The sequence below is a fragment of the Mycteria americana genome, chromosome 2 (genome assembly GCF_035582795.1).
Source record: "Mycteria americana isolate JAX WOST 10 ecotype Jacksonville Zoo and Gardens chromosome 2, USCA_MyAme_1.0, whole genome shotgun sequence".
Taxonomy (NCBI): Eukaryota; Metazoa; Chordata; class Aves; order Ciconiiformes; family Ciconiidae; genus Mycteria; species Mycteria americana.
Window position 1 is genome coordinate 47975238 of NC_134366.1, and position 17416 is coordinate 47992653.

Below are 17416 nucleotides of genomic sequence, written 5' to 3' on the forward strand. Positions count from 1 at the left end.
TGGAAAATAGTAGTATTTCAATATAAGCTACTCAGCCTTCCTGAAGTCACAAACATGCCCATTCATTAAGGGTTAATAGCTGTTCAAAAGACACTTTTTTGTAATAATAATTTTTGTAATAATAATTACCATTTGATTAACAGGTGGCTAGTTAGTTGCTTTCCACTTTCCCCCAAATTTTAAAAAAATTACAAAGCAGGATGCATCTGGACCTCAATAGAGCTGGCTCTTCCTGATACACATGCATGGTTAAAAAGCAGTTTCTTCAACTTTCTGGCTGTGGCTGTTCTTTTCCCCTCCCTCAGAGAAGATGCTCAGAGGACTCTGCCTTGACATGAAGATGCTGCTGGCTTTGTTCTTCATCCTCTTTGAGACGCACATGTCTGTTCCCCAGAACATTAGTATTTTATTATCTCTTTTTTTAAATGCAATTCTTAATGGGAAAAAAAAATCTTTGCTCGCCATTTTTGCACTAAATGCTGACCAGAAGCTTGAGAGGTTAAAGAAACTTCTATGCATAGTAGCTGAAGCTGAGTTTGGATGACAACAGGTGAAGTTTGAGGTGTAAGCTATGATGTGGGAGATAAGGTGAGAGGTGACGTGTGAGGTAACAAGAGGTGTGAGGTTTAAGATGAGATGAAGTCTGAGGTGAGGTGTGAGGTGTAAGGCAAGGGTTGAGGTGAGGTCTGAAGGGTGAGTTGAAGTGTTAGGTGAGGTGTGAGCTGAGATTTTGGGGGTGAGGTGAAATTCAAGATATGAAGTGAAGTGTGAAGTGAGGGCTGAGGTGTGAGCTGAAGCGTGAGGTGAGGTATCAAGTGAGACAGTGAGGGGCGAGGTGAGCTGAGATGAGGTGAGGCTGGCCATTTTCCAGAGCGCAGCCTTGCCTGGGATCGGGCTGCAGGAGGTTGGTCCCTGCCATGACTCCACCTTGCAACTCACGCCCACAGACATGCCAGGGAATAGGGTAGCTGCCAGTTGCCCCCATACAGGGCTCCTGGCCATGTGCAAACATGGTTTGCTGTGGCCCTTTTTGCTGAATTTCCCATGCTGGCAATCTACATCCTAGCCTGTTCCTCCATGTTTTCGTGAAAGAGTGAACTCTCCCATTCTTGGAAAATTTTACCTACGTAATGATCTTGCGTGCACGAGAAACCACCCAAGACTGACTTAGGTGTAAGCAGGCAAAGCAGAAAGGTAGAGGTTATATCTTAGTCCTGCTCTCCTTCATTGGTATGTTGTTGGGTTGCTAAGTGAAACTACACTTGATGGAATATCTGGTTAATTTTGTCATGGTGCAGTTGACTAGAGGTTTCCCTATCTGCAGGCATCCATTTTTCTGTGTGGTCACTAGCACACTTCACTGAGATGCAGAGGTTCTTTCAAAGTCTCGTTCCTTGACAGTTGCAATGCCTGACCATGTTATAGCTCCAGAAGAGAAAGGCGATGTAGCGAACTAAGTTTTCTATGTTTCAGTCCCTACAGATATTGTCCTCTTAGTTGACAGCTCTGACACTATGGAGCTTTCATCTCTCCCCTATGTGAAAAATTTTATGATCCGTATGATTGAGAGCCTACCAATAGGGCCTAACCAGTTTCGACTGGTGCTTGCTCAGTGCAGTGATGATTTGTCCACTGAATTTATGCTGGACATTTACAGAAGAAAGGGTCCTATGGTGAATCATATCAGGAATTACTTTACACTTAATGGTGGGAGTTCAGTGCAAATTTGAAATGCCCTCAATGAGGCTTATGAAGCCTTTTTCCAAAAGTCAGCAGATGAAAAAGAAAAGCAACAAATCGTCGTGATTTTGACATCAGCACCTCCAGAAGATGTTGTTTGAGAAGCTGCTAGAAGCTTGCCGAGTCTTGGAGCAAAGATAATAGCTATAGGGACAAAGGAAGCTCCATATAACAAACTTTTTGAGATGGCCACCCCACCATTTAATTATAAAAAATCCAGTGACAGAGGAGCTGCCTAAATTATCAGAATATTTGCCACAGATCACTGATGATATTATCCAAGTAAACATCAGCGACTTAATAAACATACCTGATTACAATGACATCGCTGTGCAAGAAGGTAAGCTGTGCTACTTCATGTCAGTCCTATAGAAAGTCATGATCATTTTCAGTATTCTAATGAAAAAAACCCCATCAGAAAAATTGGACTATATTGTATTGTATTTCCAAATGTTAAGATAACTTTTGTGTAGCATTGCAAAAAGGAACATCAGTTAGCAAATATTTCATCTGGGCTTGTGGCTAGATATCAGGTTCTGAACACTAGTTCAATATTGCATGTGTGATCTGTAATGTGTATTGTGTGGTCTGTACAGAGAGGCAGCTGGAAGAGAGAGTAAAGGAAAGAGCACAACATCACCTGTGCACTTTTCCTTGATGGAGTAGGCTCCTTACCATTCAGCTGGACTAAGGCATAAGCTCCGTGGCAGATAAAATGGGAAGATTACTTATAGTCTTAATCTTTTCTCTCCCCTCTTTAGGCTCCTCCTACTTTTTAAGCGTGTGTATTGTATTTCTGAAATACAGTTTTTGGCATATGCAATAGACTCTGCACTGGAGCTTTAGTGCAAGCCATATTTCTTCCCTAACTGCATCCTCAGTGAGAGCTGTAAGAGAGTCAACGGGCATGCAGGCTCTTGAGCAGCACGGTAAATTTCTGTGCTGAAGATCAGACCTTGCTGATGAGGGGAACTTCTTACAGATATTATGACAGTCCATAATTTTCATATTTCAATTTACAGTACTAGAGTTCCACGGGATTAATGCATTTGCAGGGAATTAGAAGATATTACTCTGAGATTAGGGCAGCTTTTTATTGCTTTTAAAACATTTGGCAGATAGGGTGTCCTAAACCATGCATTCCTTGCATGTGTCCTGGTTTCGGCTGGGATAGAGTTAATTTTCTTCCTAGCAGCTGGTATAGTGCTGTGTTTTGGATTTAGGATGAGAATGATGTTGATAACACACTGATGTTTTAGTTATTGTTAAGTAGTGCTTATACTAAGTCAAGGACTCAGCTTCTGCCAAGTGCACAAGAAGCTGGGAGGGGGCACAGCCGGGACAGCTGACCCCAACTGGCCAAAGGGCTATTCCATACCATATGGCGTCATGCCCAGTATATAAACTGGGGGGAGTTGGCCGGGGGGCAGCGATTGCTGCTCTGGGACAGGCTGGGCGTTGGTCAGCAGGTGGTGAGCAATTGCATTGTGCATCACTTGTTTTGTACATTCTTTTATCATTTTTATTATTATTATTAATAATAATAATAATAATAATACTTTCTCTTTGTCTGCTGTCCTATTAAACTGTCTTTACCTCAACCCACGTGTTTTACTTTTTTTTCCCCAATTCTCTCCCCCATCCCACGGGGGGAGAGTGAGCAAACAGCTGTGTGGGGCTTAGTTGCCAACTGGGGTTAAACCACGACAGCACGGAATAAACATTATTTTCTTGGAGTTTTTCTACCGTCCAGGGGAACATTAGGAATGGAAGGAGGGGAAGAGTTATGATTTGTTACAGGAGAAAGAGCGTGATCATGCCAAGTGATCTCATGTCCCGTTTCAGGCAACCCCTGTGTGGTTGTGCTGCTTGGGGACAGTGCGACTTTTACTGCTTTGAGCATTTCTGGCTGGCAGTTGTTTCATCCAGCTGCCTAAACTCTCCTTGGTAAGAGCTGCAAAGTAAAAGAAATATTAATTTGTAGCTGTATACAAATTTCCTAAATCTGGATAAAATTTTTGTGGGATAAAGCTGTTTTCCCACCTTGTCTGAAAGGGCTATGGTAGACAAAGGATGTGTAGGGTTTCCTTTAAAAAAAAATCACTACACTTTTTCAGCAGAAAGTCTCAAATAACTCTAAACATACTTAGTGAAACTATGAATTCTCCTGTATTAGACAAACATCACACAGAGAGAAAGTTAAGGTCTCTAAAACAATCACCGCAAAGGTAGGAAAGCATAAACTGAAAGTTTCCTGAGCAACGTTAAATCATACTCCCTCTTGCATGTTAACTACAGGCTTGTCTTTAATGACTTTCTAATTTTTCCCATGGGAACTTTGTGTCATGCAGAAACAGAGCGTATGGGTGGCAAAATTGGTGCTGACAAGCAGTTCTGAACCTGCCAACTTCCAAATGATGAATTTTGCAGCTTTGTTGTGTGTTTTATTCCATTCTCCAAAAAAATTGTTTCCATTTCCATAACAACTGGTATGAAAGGGTCTGTGAAGAATTAGTTGGAGCAGAACTCTTGTGCTGGGTTTTGACATATGAAATATTTCAAAATGTGCAAAATTTCAAAATATGAACTGAATCCAGGACCTTGATATTTGTAACCGAAAGAAGGCACAGGAAATAAATTGCTTTCAAGAATTCAAATTCTGAAAGAAATTGAATACTTGAAAGCATTTTCTTTACTAGGAGTAATGTAAAGAATTCATTTCCTTCATAAGAAATCTAAGATCTCAGCATTTCCTCAAAATGAAGTTACAGTCTGATCTTGAGGAATCACGGATGTGGCAGTCTCTGTTAAAGTCAGCAAGGATTTCAGATGTTGGGCAAGTCAGCATTTGTCTAGAACCCTGTTAGTTAAATGTTGTAACAGTGAAAAGGTTTTTAAAAAAGTAAAAGCTATGTAGATCAGCTTCTAGGTATAGAAACTGTTTAAGCTTTTCTATTTCTGTTCCTGGATTGTTGCTGAAAGAGCACTATGTCACTTCATTGCCTCAACATTGTGTTCTTTGTGTCTGAAGACTTAGTTAAAAATTGTTAATGCTGTGTTTTTGTGTGGCCTCTGCAGATACTACAGATATTGTCCTGTTGCTTCCTGGCCAACAGGATACCGAAAATTACACATTTCCTTACGTGAAGGACTTCATTAGCAAATTGATATATGATCTGCCACTGGAATCTAACCAATACCATCTTGCACTTGTCCAGTACAATGATGATGTTCATGAAGAGTTTGAACTGGACACATAAAACAACGAAGCATATGTTGATGCATGTGCAAGAAATGCAAGCATTGCAAAGTGGGCCGCTAAAAACTGGCAATGCCCTCCATTACATTTATGAAAGGTATTTCGAAGAACTGGTTAATGGAGCAGATAGAAATCAGGTCTTAGTGGTCTTTGCCTTCTGAAGATGATGTGGAAGAGTCAGTGAAAATGTTACGAGGCAATGGAGTAAAAGTGATAGCCCTCAGGATACACGAAGCTGTGATACAACAACTGAGCTTGATGGCTATGCAGTCATTCTCTTATTATTTTCCTAAGGAACGGGACCTCCCTATGTCTTCTAAAAATGTCTCCAATATTATTCCAGAGTTCCAAATGGATAGAATTAAAGAAGTAGAAGGTAAGAAAATCAGTAATGTGGGAGATGACATTTAAGGGCTTAGACCTTCAGTCTGATGCCAGCCACTCTAGGCCTCATGGAGCTTCTCATCTCCAGCAACTTGTGTAACGTTCAAGATACAGAGGCTGCTGAAAAACAAAGAACAGGAATGCGTTAGCCAGGGTTTTAAATACTTTGCCTAGTCTTAGCATGTTTTAAAATAGGGAAGTAGGAATATGGATGAGATGGATATACTCTCGTGCCCATGAAGTTTTGCACTTGGCATTATTCTTAAAACTTGGTGCTTTTACATGTGTCGGTGTGTGGGAGGCACTTGTACTCTCTGATACTAAAAGGAGTGGAGATGAAGAAGTCACCTTTTTTTGCTTTTACTCATTAGTAATTGATACAACTACTATCTGTTAATGGAATACAACTCCTTAAGAGGCTATGGACCCTTCACAATTAGTAAACTAATGAATAGCCTTTGAGGAGCTTTGTCAAGTGTGAATTAAAGGAATTATATTAGACTCTCCATTATCAAATCCTTAATGGTACAGCTGAGAAACGTATACTTTTCACGCAGCATTGAAAATAGGTTTGTATAGTGGCATTTTCCTTACATGTTTATCAGATGAGTGATTAAAAAATAAATAAAAAACCCTGTACTTGAAGATTTTTAGCATGCATGTCTAACCAATATCCTTATATATGTAACTTCTGGATCAGTACACTAGAAAATACAGGCAAGAGTTGAAGTTACAAGAATATGCTTCATATAAAAACCATAAACAATTCTGCTATTATATCTCCTAGCTTTTCTGATCTTTTGGTCATTTATTTTAACTTAAAACGAAGTTTTATCAGTTTGTCTTTCGGTAGCTTGTCATCTTTGGCTAAAAAACTTTTTTACAGACTTGTTGTACTTTAAAATAAAGCAGAAAGCCTTAGAAAAAAAAAACCCAACAGTCCATAGTTAGTTAACTACAGAAATAGCGTAGAAGACGGCCACTAGCATCGCTTTATTCTCATCCTTTTCCACTGCAGCATGTGATGAAGACTTGGTTGCTGACATTGTGTTTATAGTTGATCATGGTACTTCAAAGTCAAACTTTGAATAATTAAAAAAATTCCTGCAAAACCTGACATCCTCATTTGACACGAAGGAGAAATGCGTAAGAATTGGCCTGGTGATGTACACTGATGGGCAAGAAGTGGTGTCTTGTCTGAACACAGACACAAACAAAGCTGAAATTCCGCAGATAATACAGGACCTTTCTGCTGTGTCAGGAAAAGCCAACGCTGGTGCAGCTATTAATGTCGCAAGGCTAAAACTCTTAACTGAAAGTGCTGGGAGCAGGAAGAAGCAAGGGGTAGAGCAAATAGCTGTTTGGGTTACCCACAGACTCTCTCAAGACAATGTGAGTGATGTTGCTACTCTTCTGCGGAGAAGTGGCATGACAGTGTTTGCCGTAGGTGTTGAAGATGCTTCTGAGCAACAGCTGGTCCAGATAGATAGCTTCTTATCCTCAAGAGCAGAATGTTACCAGTCTCAAGTTGTTTTCTGATCTGCAAAGGCAAATCACAATTTTTCAAAAGAAGCTCTTGAATCAAATACAAAACAAGCTCTATGTCCGCTCTGAAAGAAAAGAGATTCTCAAAACAGGTAAAGCTTTCCAAATAACTTTGGTTCTTTCCAGGTTAAGGGGTTTTAACTGAAGACTATGCAGAACTATGATTAAGGTTTTGAGAACCTTCTCACGTTCTCAAACTGAACTTTTCAGTTTGGACCTTTGAGAACCTTCTCACATTCTCAAACTGAACTTTTCAGTTTGGACCTTTGAGAAGAGGAATTGAAAGTTGAACAAGGATTCACATTTTACTCATTAGCATACTGCTAAAGCTCAGTAGTATTAAAAGCCTGTTTATTTGTACCATTATTTAATAGCAAGGACTAATACTGGCAGAAACATCAACTGCTCCTGTTAGAGAGTAAGTTAAAAACCTACTAAGGCACCGTGAGAGCTTGATCTGTTGGAAGATGCTGCATCTAAATGAGATTTCTCTAGGAATGTTAACCTTCCAGTCAGTCTACCCTTTATTTTGAAGAAAACCTAGAAAATAGATGAGAATGTGTACATCATGGGGTTTTTTGGCAGATCTTAAGCCATCAGGGTGTATGTCCTGGCAAAATGAAGTGGCTGAAGTTTTCAGACTGGTCTAGAAGTAGTAATAACCAATAGAGTAGCCTTAGATATTTTATTAAAAAAATACCAGTGGATTTATGCCTAAGAGCACTAAAAGTCAGTAGTTTCCTGCTGTGGACTATCAGAACATTAGGTGGACTGCTGCTGGTCCATGGAACCTTATTCGACAGTAAAACCAGTCATACTGATTAAATGTTTAACATAGCTATGTAATGTTGCATGACGAATTCTGATGGTTGGTATAAGTTGTACTCGGAAGTCTGGGAATTGCTGGAGGTAGTTGCTTAAAAGCATTTCAGATGTGTTTGAAAACTCCAAGCTATCAGGTTTTTTTCTGTGGGGAAAGCAGTCATATAGCCATGGGTAAGTAGTCATATATAAATAGTGATAGATAAATAGTTTCTTGCTGCCATGCCTAAGATACCTAGCAGGTTAAGTTTTCCAACTTTTTTGTTACCAGATAGAGAGTTTATCCATGTATTAGTTTATTATGTATTACAAAAGGAGTGGAGATAAGTGATCTGTCCATCCGTACAACAGACTTTCTCGTTGCATGTAGGATGCCTGAACACAGAAGCAGCTGATATTTATTTGCTCCTTGATGGTTCATCAAGTCTTGACTACTTGGATTTTGTGGATTTTGAAGGAAATTATTAGGCTGTTTGACATAGGAATGAATAAAGCTCGATTTGGACTCGTGCAGTTCTCACATTTCAATGAATTGGAGTTTGAACTTAATAAATAAACTTCAGCACGTGATTTGATAAACGAGATTGAAAATATTCGGCAAATAGGTGGAAATACCAGTACAGGGGGAGCTCTAGCTTAAATGAAGCCATTGTTTGAAAAGGCCAGGAGGCAGCGAGGAGTTACAGTGCCTTGCCATCTAGTTGTTCTCACAGGCAGAGGGTCACAGGACAGCGTGAAGGAACCAGCCACGAAACTCAGGGAAGACCAGATTAGCATTTATGCCATTGATGTGTGGGAAGCTAATGTAACTCAGCTTTAGGAGATTGCAGGAGTGAATGAGTGTGCTCTGTACGTGATTTTGACTTGCTGAAAGACATTAAAAATGAAGTTGTCTGAGAGATCTGCACCACAGAAGGTAAGATCATACTTTCACTTTGTCCTGACAACACAGAAAATAAGCAAATTCCTTTTGATTTGATAGAGAAATTATGCCATGAATAACGTAAGATACCTTTTTTCTAGCTTGAACAGTTTCAGTGTCAAGTCAGCTGAAGTTTTCAGAGGGTGATGGTGATTTTTGTGTAGCTTAAATGTTGGCCAATATCATGAAAAGGTCTTATCTCCAGAAAACACCAAGCATCTCTTGCCTGTATACTACAGACTTTATTCTCTGGTTGCCCAGAGAAGTTGTGGATGCTCTATCTTTGGAATTGTTCAACATAAGGTTGCCTGGGGCTTTGAGCAACATGATCCAGTGAAAGATGTCCCTGGCCATGGCAGGGGGTTGGACTAGGTGATCTTTAAAGGTCCCTTCCAACCCAAACCATTCTATGATTCCATGATTCTATGAAATTGAGCTACCAATGTCAAAGGCACCCAAAATCACATATCACTGTAGAACAACTAGGTCTGTGAATGTATCTAATTTTGAACATATCTTTCTCAAAGCGAGCTATTAAGCCTTCTGTTCTCCCTATCTCAAAAAAGCCAGTCTCTTTTTTCAGGTGTAGATAGGCACAGCATACCCCTCAAATAGGATTCTAGAATTGTGATGTGTGGAAGTCAAAATAAGACAGGTTTACAATTTAAAGTAATGGTGTAGAAATAAGTATTCTCTAAATGGTAGCTTTTTGGCCAGCATTCACCAGGAAGCAAGCAAAGGTTGTGTTGCACTAATACCTCCATCCCCGGTTTATTTCTTACAACCCTATAAAACATTAATGAAAAGATGTGCTTAAATGTGACCCACCAGTGTGCAGGCTGTCCATTTGTACCTATCTATCGTTTGGCTCGCCTCTTTCTGTAAAACAAGTTGCTGTTTCCTACCTCACTGAAATGAAGAGAAAATTTTCAGGTTTCTCAGGCTCCAAAACTTGACCAGCAACAGGCTTTAGATTTTTATTTTAGAAATTCCTTGCTGATCTTAAGATGCTGCTTCAGTTGCTTGGCTGTGATATAATGCTGACTGATCGAATTGCAACTGATGAAGTTAATAATGCCCTTGTTCAGATCTGAGGGGGTGAAGTATTTTAGTCACAGTCATAACTTGTCAATTAACTAATAAAATCTAGAGTTTGAAAAGACTTATGCTGAATTTTTTTCTTTCTTTTCTGTTTCTGAGGTTATTCTGTCTGTTTAACCAGTTTATGTTTTTTCTCAAAAAAATGTAAAAAAACCTAAGCTTAAAAATCTTTTTTGCCTTGGCAGTCTGCAAAGAAGTGAAAGGTGATGTCATGTTTCTAGTGGACAATTCTGCAAGTATTGGAACTGAGAATTTTCTGAAAACGAAAAACTTCATGAGAGAGCTGGTGAACAGAACAGATGTTGGTGCGGACAGAGTGCAGATTGGTGTTGTCCAGTTCAGCCACAAACCAAAGGAAGAGTTCAAGCTCAACACCTACTCCACCAAAAGAGATATCCTCAGTGTTATTGATAGGATATCTCCCCTTCAATCCACCACACCGACAGGAGAAGCACTGAAGTTCGTGCTTAAATACTTTCAAGCCAAGAGCGGTTCACATCATGCAGTTAAAAAAGTTCTCATCCTAACCACAGACGGGGAATTGCAAGATGAAGTTAAAGCCCTTGCCACAGTACTCCGAGGTAAAGGCATTATCATCTACTCTGCTGGCGTTTTTAATACAAACAAAACTCAGCTAGAAGAGATTAGTGGGGTTGTGAGATGGTATTCTATGTTGAAAATTTTTATCTTCTAAGCCAGGTAAAAAGCGACCTCATTTTTTACATTTGCAGTAGTCCTCCTGATGATAGTAAGCATGGTGACTTTCAGTGGTTTATTAATGCATAAGCAGTCGTGGGGTTTTGGTTTTGAACTTGTTACGATCAAGTGTCGCAGTCACGGAGCTGGCTGCCTCTCTGTCCTGGTGTTAGCTTGTCCCACGCGGATTCTCTGCTTCCCGCTGCTCTGTCTCTGAGGGGGGCACTTCCCAGGTCTCCTAGGGTACCAGCTGGGCCACAGGGCTCTGACCACTCTCTGTTCACACACTGGAGGTCTAGCTGAGCACAGCCGTCTCTGATTCTTTCCCTCGGGTGTGTGGGATTAGACACCTGCGTGGAAAAGTATGGGTCTTTACAGAGGCTGAATAAAGCTTACAGAGAAAAGGCTTCACTCACTCCTTCGTCTGAAGTCTAATTGTCGTCTCGTTATGCAAGCCTTTCAGCTGCTATTTCTGTGGACTCCACAGAGGGGCAAGAAAGGGAGCTTCTGATGACTCAGTCTCATTTTTTTCTGAGTAGCAGGGTTGGAAGGGCCCACACCGTCACTGAATGCAGTTCTCTGGGGCCAGAGCCAACTAAGGTGCAATCAGTGTCTTTGGCAAGAGTTCATTTGTAATCCCACTTGAAATCTCTTACTCTTCTCTGTTCCCAGATGTTGCCCTTTCTGGACAAAACCAATTAAGAATTCAAGCCATTCTCTTCTTTAATTATTTTTTTCCCCTATGCAGATTAAATGAATGTAGTCATATTAAACCACTGGCAGGCAAGCTTGTGTACAGTATTTATAGTCTCTACAGACCTGGCCGACTAAGTGAACTGGATTGTTTTTTTTCTTGGGACGATACCTTTGGCTGAGGGGGTAAATGGGGACAGCTGTCAGGCTGCAAAAAGAAGCAGACGGGGTGTCCTGCTGCTGTGGGCTCTCACGGATGTCAGCCATGCTTGCAAACGTGAGATAGGATTTTAAAAAACACGTGAGTAGCAGCTATGCATTGTCTGACTGGGTTGCACTAAGGCATACTGTAGTGCAAAGGGCGTTAAAGGGTGTGTACTTTCTGATCTCTCTCTGCTGTATAAAGGTAGAACGGAGGGCAGCTTGCTAAAACTTGGATTCAAAGTTGCTGCTTCAGTGATGGAAATTGCACTCATTTAATAAGAGGTGGGGTTAACTGTTGAGTTCAGTACTGAAATCTACCCAGCGTCCAGTTTCTGAGCTTTCCAAACTCCCTTCACCTAGGGTTGAGGGGGTGGGGGCAGGGGGGAGAGTGGGGAGAAGAGCAAAGCGTAAGGCGTGCAAGGGTGATTTATTCAGAGTCCTAAGAGGTCCAAACAATCCGTGTTCAGCCATGTGGCTATGTCTTTGTGCTTTTCTCCCCCTCGGGAAGGGTAAAAAGACACACATGAACAGTTACTGTGAATTTAGTAAGTTTTCTGCAAGCTCACACCCTGCTGTACTCCTCATTAACTTACCCATCTACTTACGTTCTCTTTTCTGCAACTTTGAACTGATCGATTGAGATCACACAACCCGGGCTTGACGATTTTAGTTTTAATTGTTTAAACTTCTGTCTGAGCTTTAGAGTGTATAATTTTCATCCACTTCATTACTCAAAATACAGCCTTAGCACTTTCAAACCGGTTTGGCTTCTGGGTTAACAGCAACTGTGATGCCGTATCATCCAAACACTAATTTGAGAAAGTTAGAAGCAGTTGCAACTATTACAGAGCAGAAATAAAGTACTACTAGAAATAGGTGTAATTCTTTAAAATGTGTATTTTCTCTTCTCCTGAGTTACAGACAGAAATAATATGAGAAAGACATTAATCTCAGAGAATACCCCTGCATACTCAGTGATACTACAGATTAGAGTGACCTTACATCTAATTAAACAAGGGACACGGTGGCAGTACTTCTCATTTTGTGGCATGTGCTTTCATTTTGCTTCTGATTTTCCCATCACCTCACATGCAGTGAGAAATTATGCTAAAATGCATATTGAGAGTTGGGGGCCCCTGCTCTGCCTGCTAACTGTGCAGAGCTGTGCCTGCCACAATGAATGTGCAAGCACAGGTAAAAAGCATGATGAGGAGCAAAGAAGGGAAGTGATTTGGTATTGACCCAAATCTTAAATATTAGGTATAGCATTACTTTTAAAATAATGAGAATACTACAGCAGTTATGTGTTAACTCTCCTGCATAACATGTTAAAAACAAACAGCCCTCTGATATTCTAAATGATAGCTGCTCAATTGCCTGTAGCTGGGGAATAAGGAGAAGGAAGGGACAAAAACTGCTGAACCGAGAATTACTTCCAGTGAAATAATTTCTGAAACTGATGCTGACGTTGCTATTAAGAAGGAAGGGCTCTCAGATTTGGTATATAAGGATAATTACAGAACACATTTTCAGTTAAAGGCATTTAAGGATTCTTGACAGCTTTAGCTATCCAATATGTTTTTCATTTCCACAATTTTTCTCTAGAAATTAAAAATGCGTCTGAGTGGGTTTAAGATGAACATGTCTCTAAATGAATTAGAGACCTAAAGATTAATTTTAGATAATCTACCTGAGGCTTGGAGAGAACACATTCCAGAGGCTCCTGCCTACTTAGCTGATGTGCATTGGTCTCCCCTTGTTGTGTTTTTTCTCCTCTGTTTTTCTTTACCTGAAATGAAAATTGTTTGATGCATTTATTTATGTTTTTCCCAACAGTAGCTTGTTTTGATCCCATCTCATCACAGAGGGAAGGCCACCACTTATATCATGCACAGGCCAAACTGGAAAAACATTTCCCTGGGATTTTGCAAGCGCTCCTGTCTCTAAGGGACGTGAGCTGCAATGTTGGGTCCAAGGCAGAGAGCAGTGTGGCTGTCCAAGTGAAGAATACTGTTACTCCAATATCCACAAAGTTCTACACTGACAGTGAATCTGTCCTGCATAACCTGTCAGATGCTGTGATCAAGAGACCATCCCAACTTAATGTTGAATTCTTGCAGTCACTCTGAGAAAAGTTTCAGAGCAAGGATGAGACCCAACAAAAGGTAATGTGATGACTTAGGCAAAATTCTTTGGTCAAAATTGTGTAAGAAAGTTTGAAATACAATTGTTCTTTGTTTCTGTGTGATTTAAATTCTCTCTTTTATGTCTTTGTAGGTATTACTTGTGTTTTCAGATGGTGTGGATGATGACTTAGAAGCACTCCAACAAAAATCTGAAGAACTTAAAAATAAAGGTATCTATTTTAGAAAAGTCAGAATGTTTCATTTTTCAGGTGGGGTGAGAAGCAATGGGGTGAGAAGAGGTATTTAATTTTTTCTGCAGAAAGAGCAGAGGGAGATTAGCAGCAAATAAAAGGAGTTATAGTCTCAGATGCCCGGTCAATATAAATCAGAATAGCTCCATTGAAGTGAGATTGACAGTGCCAAGTAAGACTGTGCTCCTAGCTTGGCCCTTATCTTTGTCTGTGGCCAGTAGTGGATGTTTCAGAAAACACCTAGTAACAGGGCTAAGTAAACAGTAATGCTTTTTTGGGATGACTTCCCCATTTAGAGATTTTATGATCTGAAACAATCTTTCTTACAATCTTTGACTAACTTTCCCACAGCCACACATATCTGTTGTGTTTCACCAGTCAATCTGCCTTGTCCTCACTGTCTGTTATCGCCCAGAAACCCAGCAGAGTGGGGAGAAGATAGAGTAGTTCTCTCCCCCCATGCCCTGTAGGCTTCAGTATCTGCATCAGTGCCTGATTTCAGAGCCCAGGGTCAGAGAGGTAGGGCAGGAGGAATGGAGAAGCTGCCACAGGCTAAGCCTTTCTAATGTGTGCAGGAGACTGTCATGCAAGAAACGGCAAAAACCAGAACTGGAGATGAAAGGGCTAGATTTGTTGAAGGGAGATGCAAGGGGCTTCTCAGTTGGTACCAGGCTCTTTGGTGTGTGCTTGTCCCTCATCCCATACAGACATCTGTTGTCTCATGTCTATTGTCTCTCGCTCTTTTCCCAACAACAACCTTACAAAGAATTCCCTGTTCTGAACAGCAGGCAGGTGGCAAGAAGAGCTATAGTGGAGTACAAGAGTGACAAGCGCAGGCAGTCAAATGGAGCATAACAGTCTTTTTAGCAAAGATGCTATTAACTGCCGAGCAGCAATAATGGGGAGAACATGAGACTTCTTTTGACACTATGGCAGCCGCATGGGAAAGATGGGAAGATAGACAGATATGCCTAACAGCTCACTCAGCTGTACCAAAGACTGCTTTCCTGGCAGTGTTGTGTATTGTTGGCCAGTTGTCCTGTGTCAATAAGCAGATTAGGTGTAGAAGCGTGATTTGGGATTGAGTTTTAAAACACATTTAAAAATAAATTTAAAAATATATTTGGTCTTAGGTTTGGGTGGTTTTTGTTTGTTTCTGTTGGTTTTTAAATTTCATTTGCTGGGGCTGTGCAGCATCATTCAGCTAGAGACTGCTCTCATCTCTGTTCAAGTGAGTCAGGAGTCTGTCTGCTAGATTCAGGGAACTTAAATCAGAGTAAATTCGGTTTGTTTGGATTTGAATCTGCTGATATTGCCAGCTGTGTTGTACAACTGTATAAAAGAGACTCGGGACCAAGTCAGAAACCTGAAAAGTACTGCTTGTTGCTATTGCTGTGACCAGCATACTCCTCTGTGCATTTGGCTCCTTCCCTAAGTCTCACCCTGGAATCCCGATATAACTGCATTTTCAGCTGAATTGTTGCCTCAGTGTGCTTTTTTCCCTTACAAAAGGAAACAGACTTTTCCCTGTTGTTTCTCTGAATGATCTGAGTTCAAGGGCAGCACTTGAGGACATTACTGCACAGGATACCTTTTTGCCTTTTGCTTTGCAGTCTGAGGAAGTGTCTTGTGGCCACAGGCTTAGTCTAATTTCACACTGCTGTCATTCTAGATCAAGGTAAAGACATGCATTCTTACAGCAGAACTGGGCTGGAGAAACAGAGAATCCAGATCTGTAATTTCTCTGACGTTTACCTCAGCTTTAGATCTGCTATTGTAGGAGGTGGAATGATGACTTGGAGCCACCAATATTTGTTATTATTTTAATGTAAAAAGAAGTGCAATCTAAAACTTCTGTTTTTCCTAAGAGCTAAATGATTACATGAATATTTATGTTGACACCCAGATCAACCATATGGTCTTGAATCATTAATCATTATTCAAATAGGAAGATTTTTATGTTGAGCCTTTTATTGGCTCTTCATTGTCACTAGCACCCCATTTGAATCACTCACAGAATTGTATACCATCAAAAGTGTGGCTTTTACAGCTGGCATTCCTAATAGGTATCATTCACCTTCTTCATGATGCACGTATATATAAGGTACAGAAACTGTTTTTTTAGTGGAACTGATATTTATATTCATATTTACTATAATTAGGTTTGGATGGTCCTAGAACTGATATTGTGGAAGGAGCCTCCAATTTGCAAAGCCTCCGATCCATTGAGTTTGGAAAAGGATTTGAATATTGCAACTCACTGAGATATTGGCATGACAGATATTGCTAGCAGGCTATCCAAGTTCTTCGTAAGTTATTTCATAAAGAACCAATGTACGCAGTAAGACCTTGGGTAAAAGAACTGCACAATCAGACCACAAGTATCAAGTCTGATAAATACAACTAACAAAGGAGTCATGCTATTAATAGAGCATGAAGTCCAGTTGTATTCTTATGGTGAGTGCTTCCAGTAAGAGCAGGAGCAGAGCCATGAGGAAATTTTTGGAAAATACATTTTCATCTGCAGTAACTTCTTTTTAAGAACAGTATTGATGAGAGGACCTGCTGCTGTTTGTCTTGCAAATGCACTCAGTAAGAAGGTGAAATCGGAGATAGGGGAAAACGAGGGATAAAAGTAAGAATACATCCTATCTTTGTATTGCTAAGTTTGAGTTGTAAATAATGATGTAAAGTTGTTTATCTGCTAGTGTTTTATGGCATGATTTTGGTGTATCTTCCAAAATCACAATATACCCTCTGTCTAACAATGCAGGAAGAGGAATCAGTCAACAGTAATGAGTAGTATGGAGGTTGGGGAACATTTCATAATTGATTAGCTCATCTAAAGATTCTAATAGTTTTGCTTAGCAACTTGCCTGCTTTTCCCTAGAATGTGTGTCTTTCAGAGACCTCTATTCAGAGCCATCAGGAAGTTCCTGTGACTGCTTGTGTTCCTAATAACTGCATTTTTAAACAGTCTTGGAACAACTTACTTAGGGTGGCAATCGGTTGTTTCTGCAGTTCCAGAAAGAACCAAAATCTCATGAGGGCATTGCATTTCATTTTGATAGTAAAGATTTCCGTTAAAGTCAATGGAAAGATGCCAGTGAAATGCTACAGGCTAGGGAATGAAAAGTTAACCCATACAAACAAGCAAAAAATACTTTAAACGAAATCATTTGTCTTTTGATTTTATTTTTTTTTTTACTAACTAGATGTCCAGTTAATGAATGCAACAGAACCTTCCTAAACCTCAGACATCTGTGACTTTTCTTGTATTTTTTTCCTTTGATGTAGTTAAGAAATAGTGGAAAATTCTGTACTGTAGTTCAGTAGTGTAACATTTAATTCTATTCAGTTTTAAGTAACTTATTTTGACAGCTTCCATAACAACTGAGAGTTCTGTTAAACACGTACATTAATTCTAAATAAAAACATGCTCTATCATGTGGGTATTTGAAGGATATACTTTTTCAAACCATCAAGAATGCAAGTATGGTAGAAGAATGTCCCCTGTATAAATGAAAAATTACTTTATATACAGTCCCAATGTCCCTGTGGACAAAAATGTTGACTGGTCACTCAATAATGGGTGTTGCTTCTCACCTGTATGTTTCAGCAGCCATCAACACTGCTGCTGGAGGCTTCAGATTTTTTGCCTCCAACAGCTGAC

The 17416-nt window shown here is 40.1% G+C and overlaps 1 pseudogene; it reads left to right on the forward strand.

The window, feature by feature from the left end:
- The first annotated feature begins 310 nt into the window (after positions 1-310).
- Positions 311-17416, forward strand: part of LOC142406485 (collagen alpha-6(VI) chain-like) — a 40720-nt pseudogene continuing 23614 nt past the window's right edge.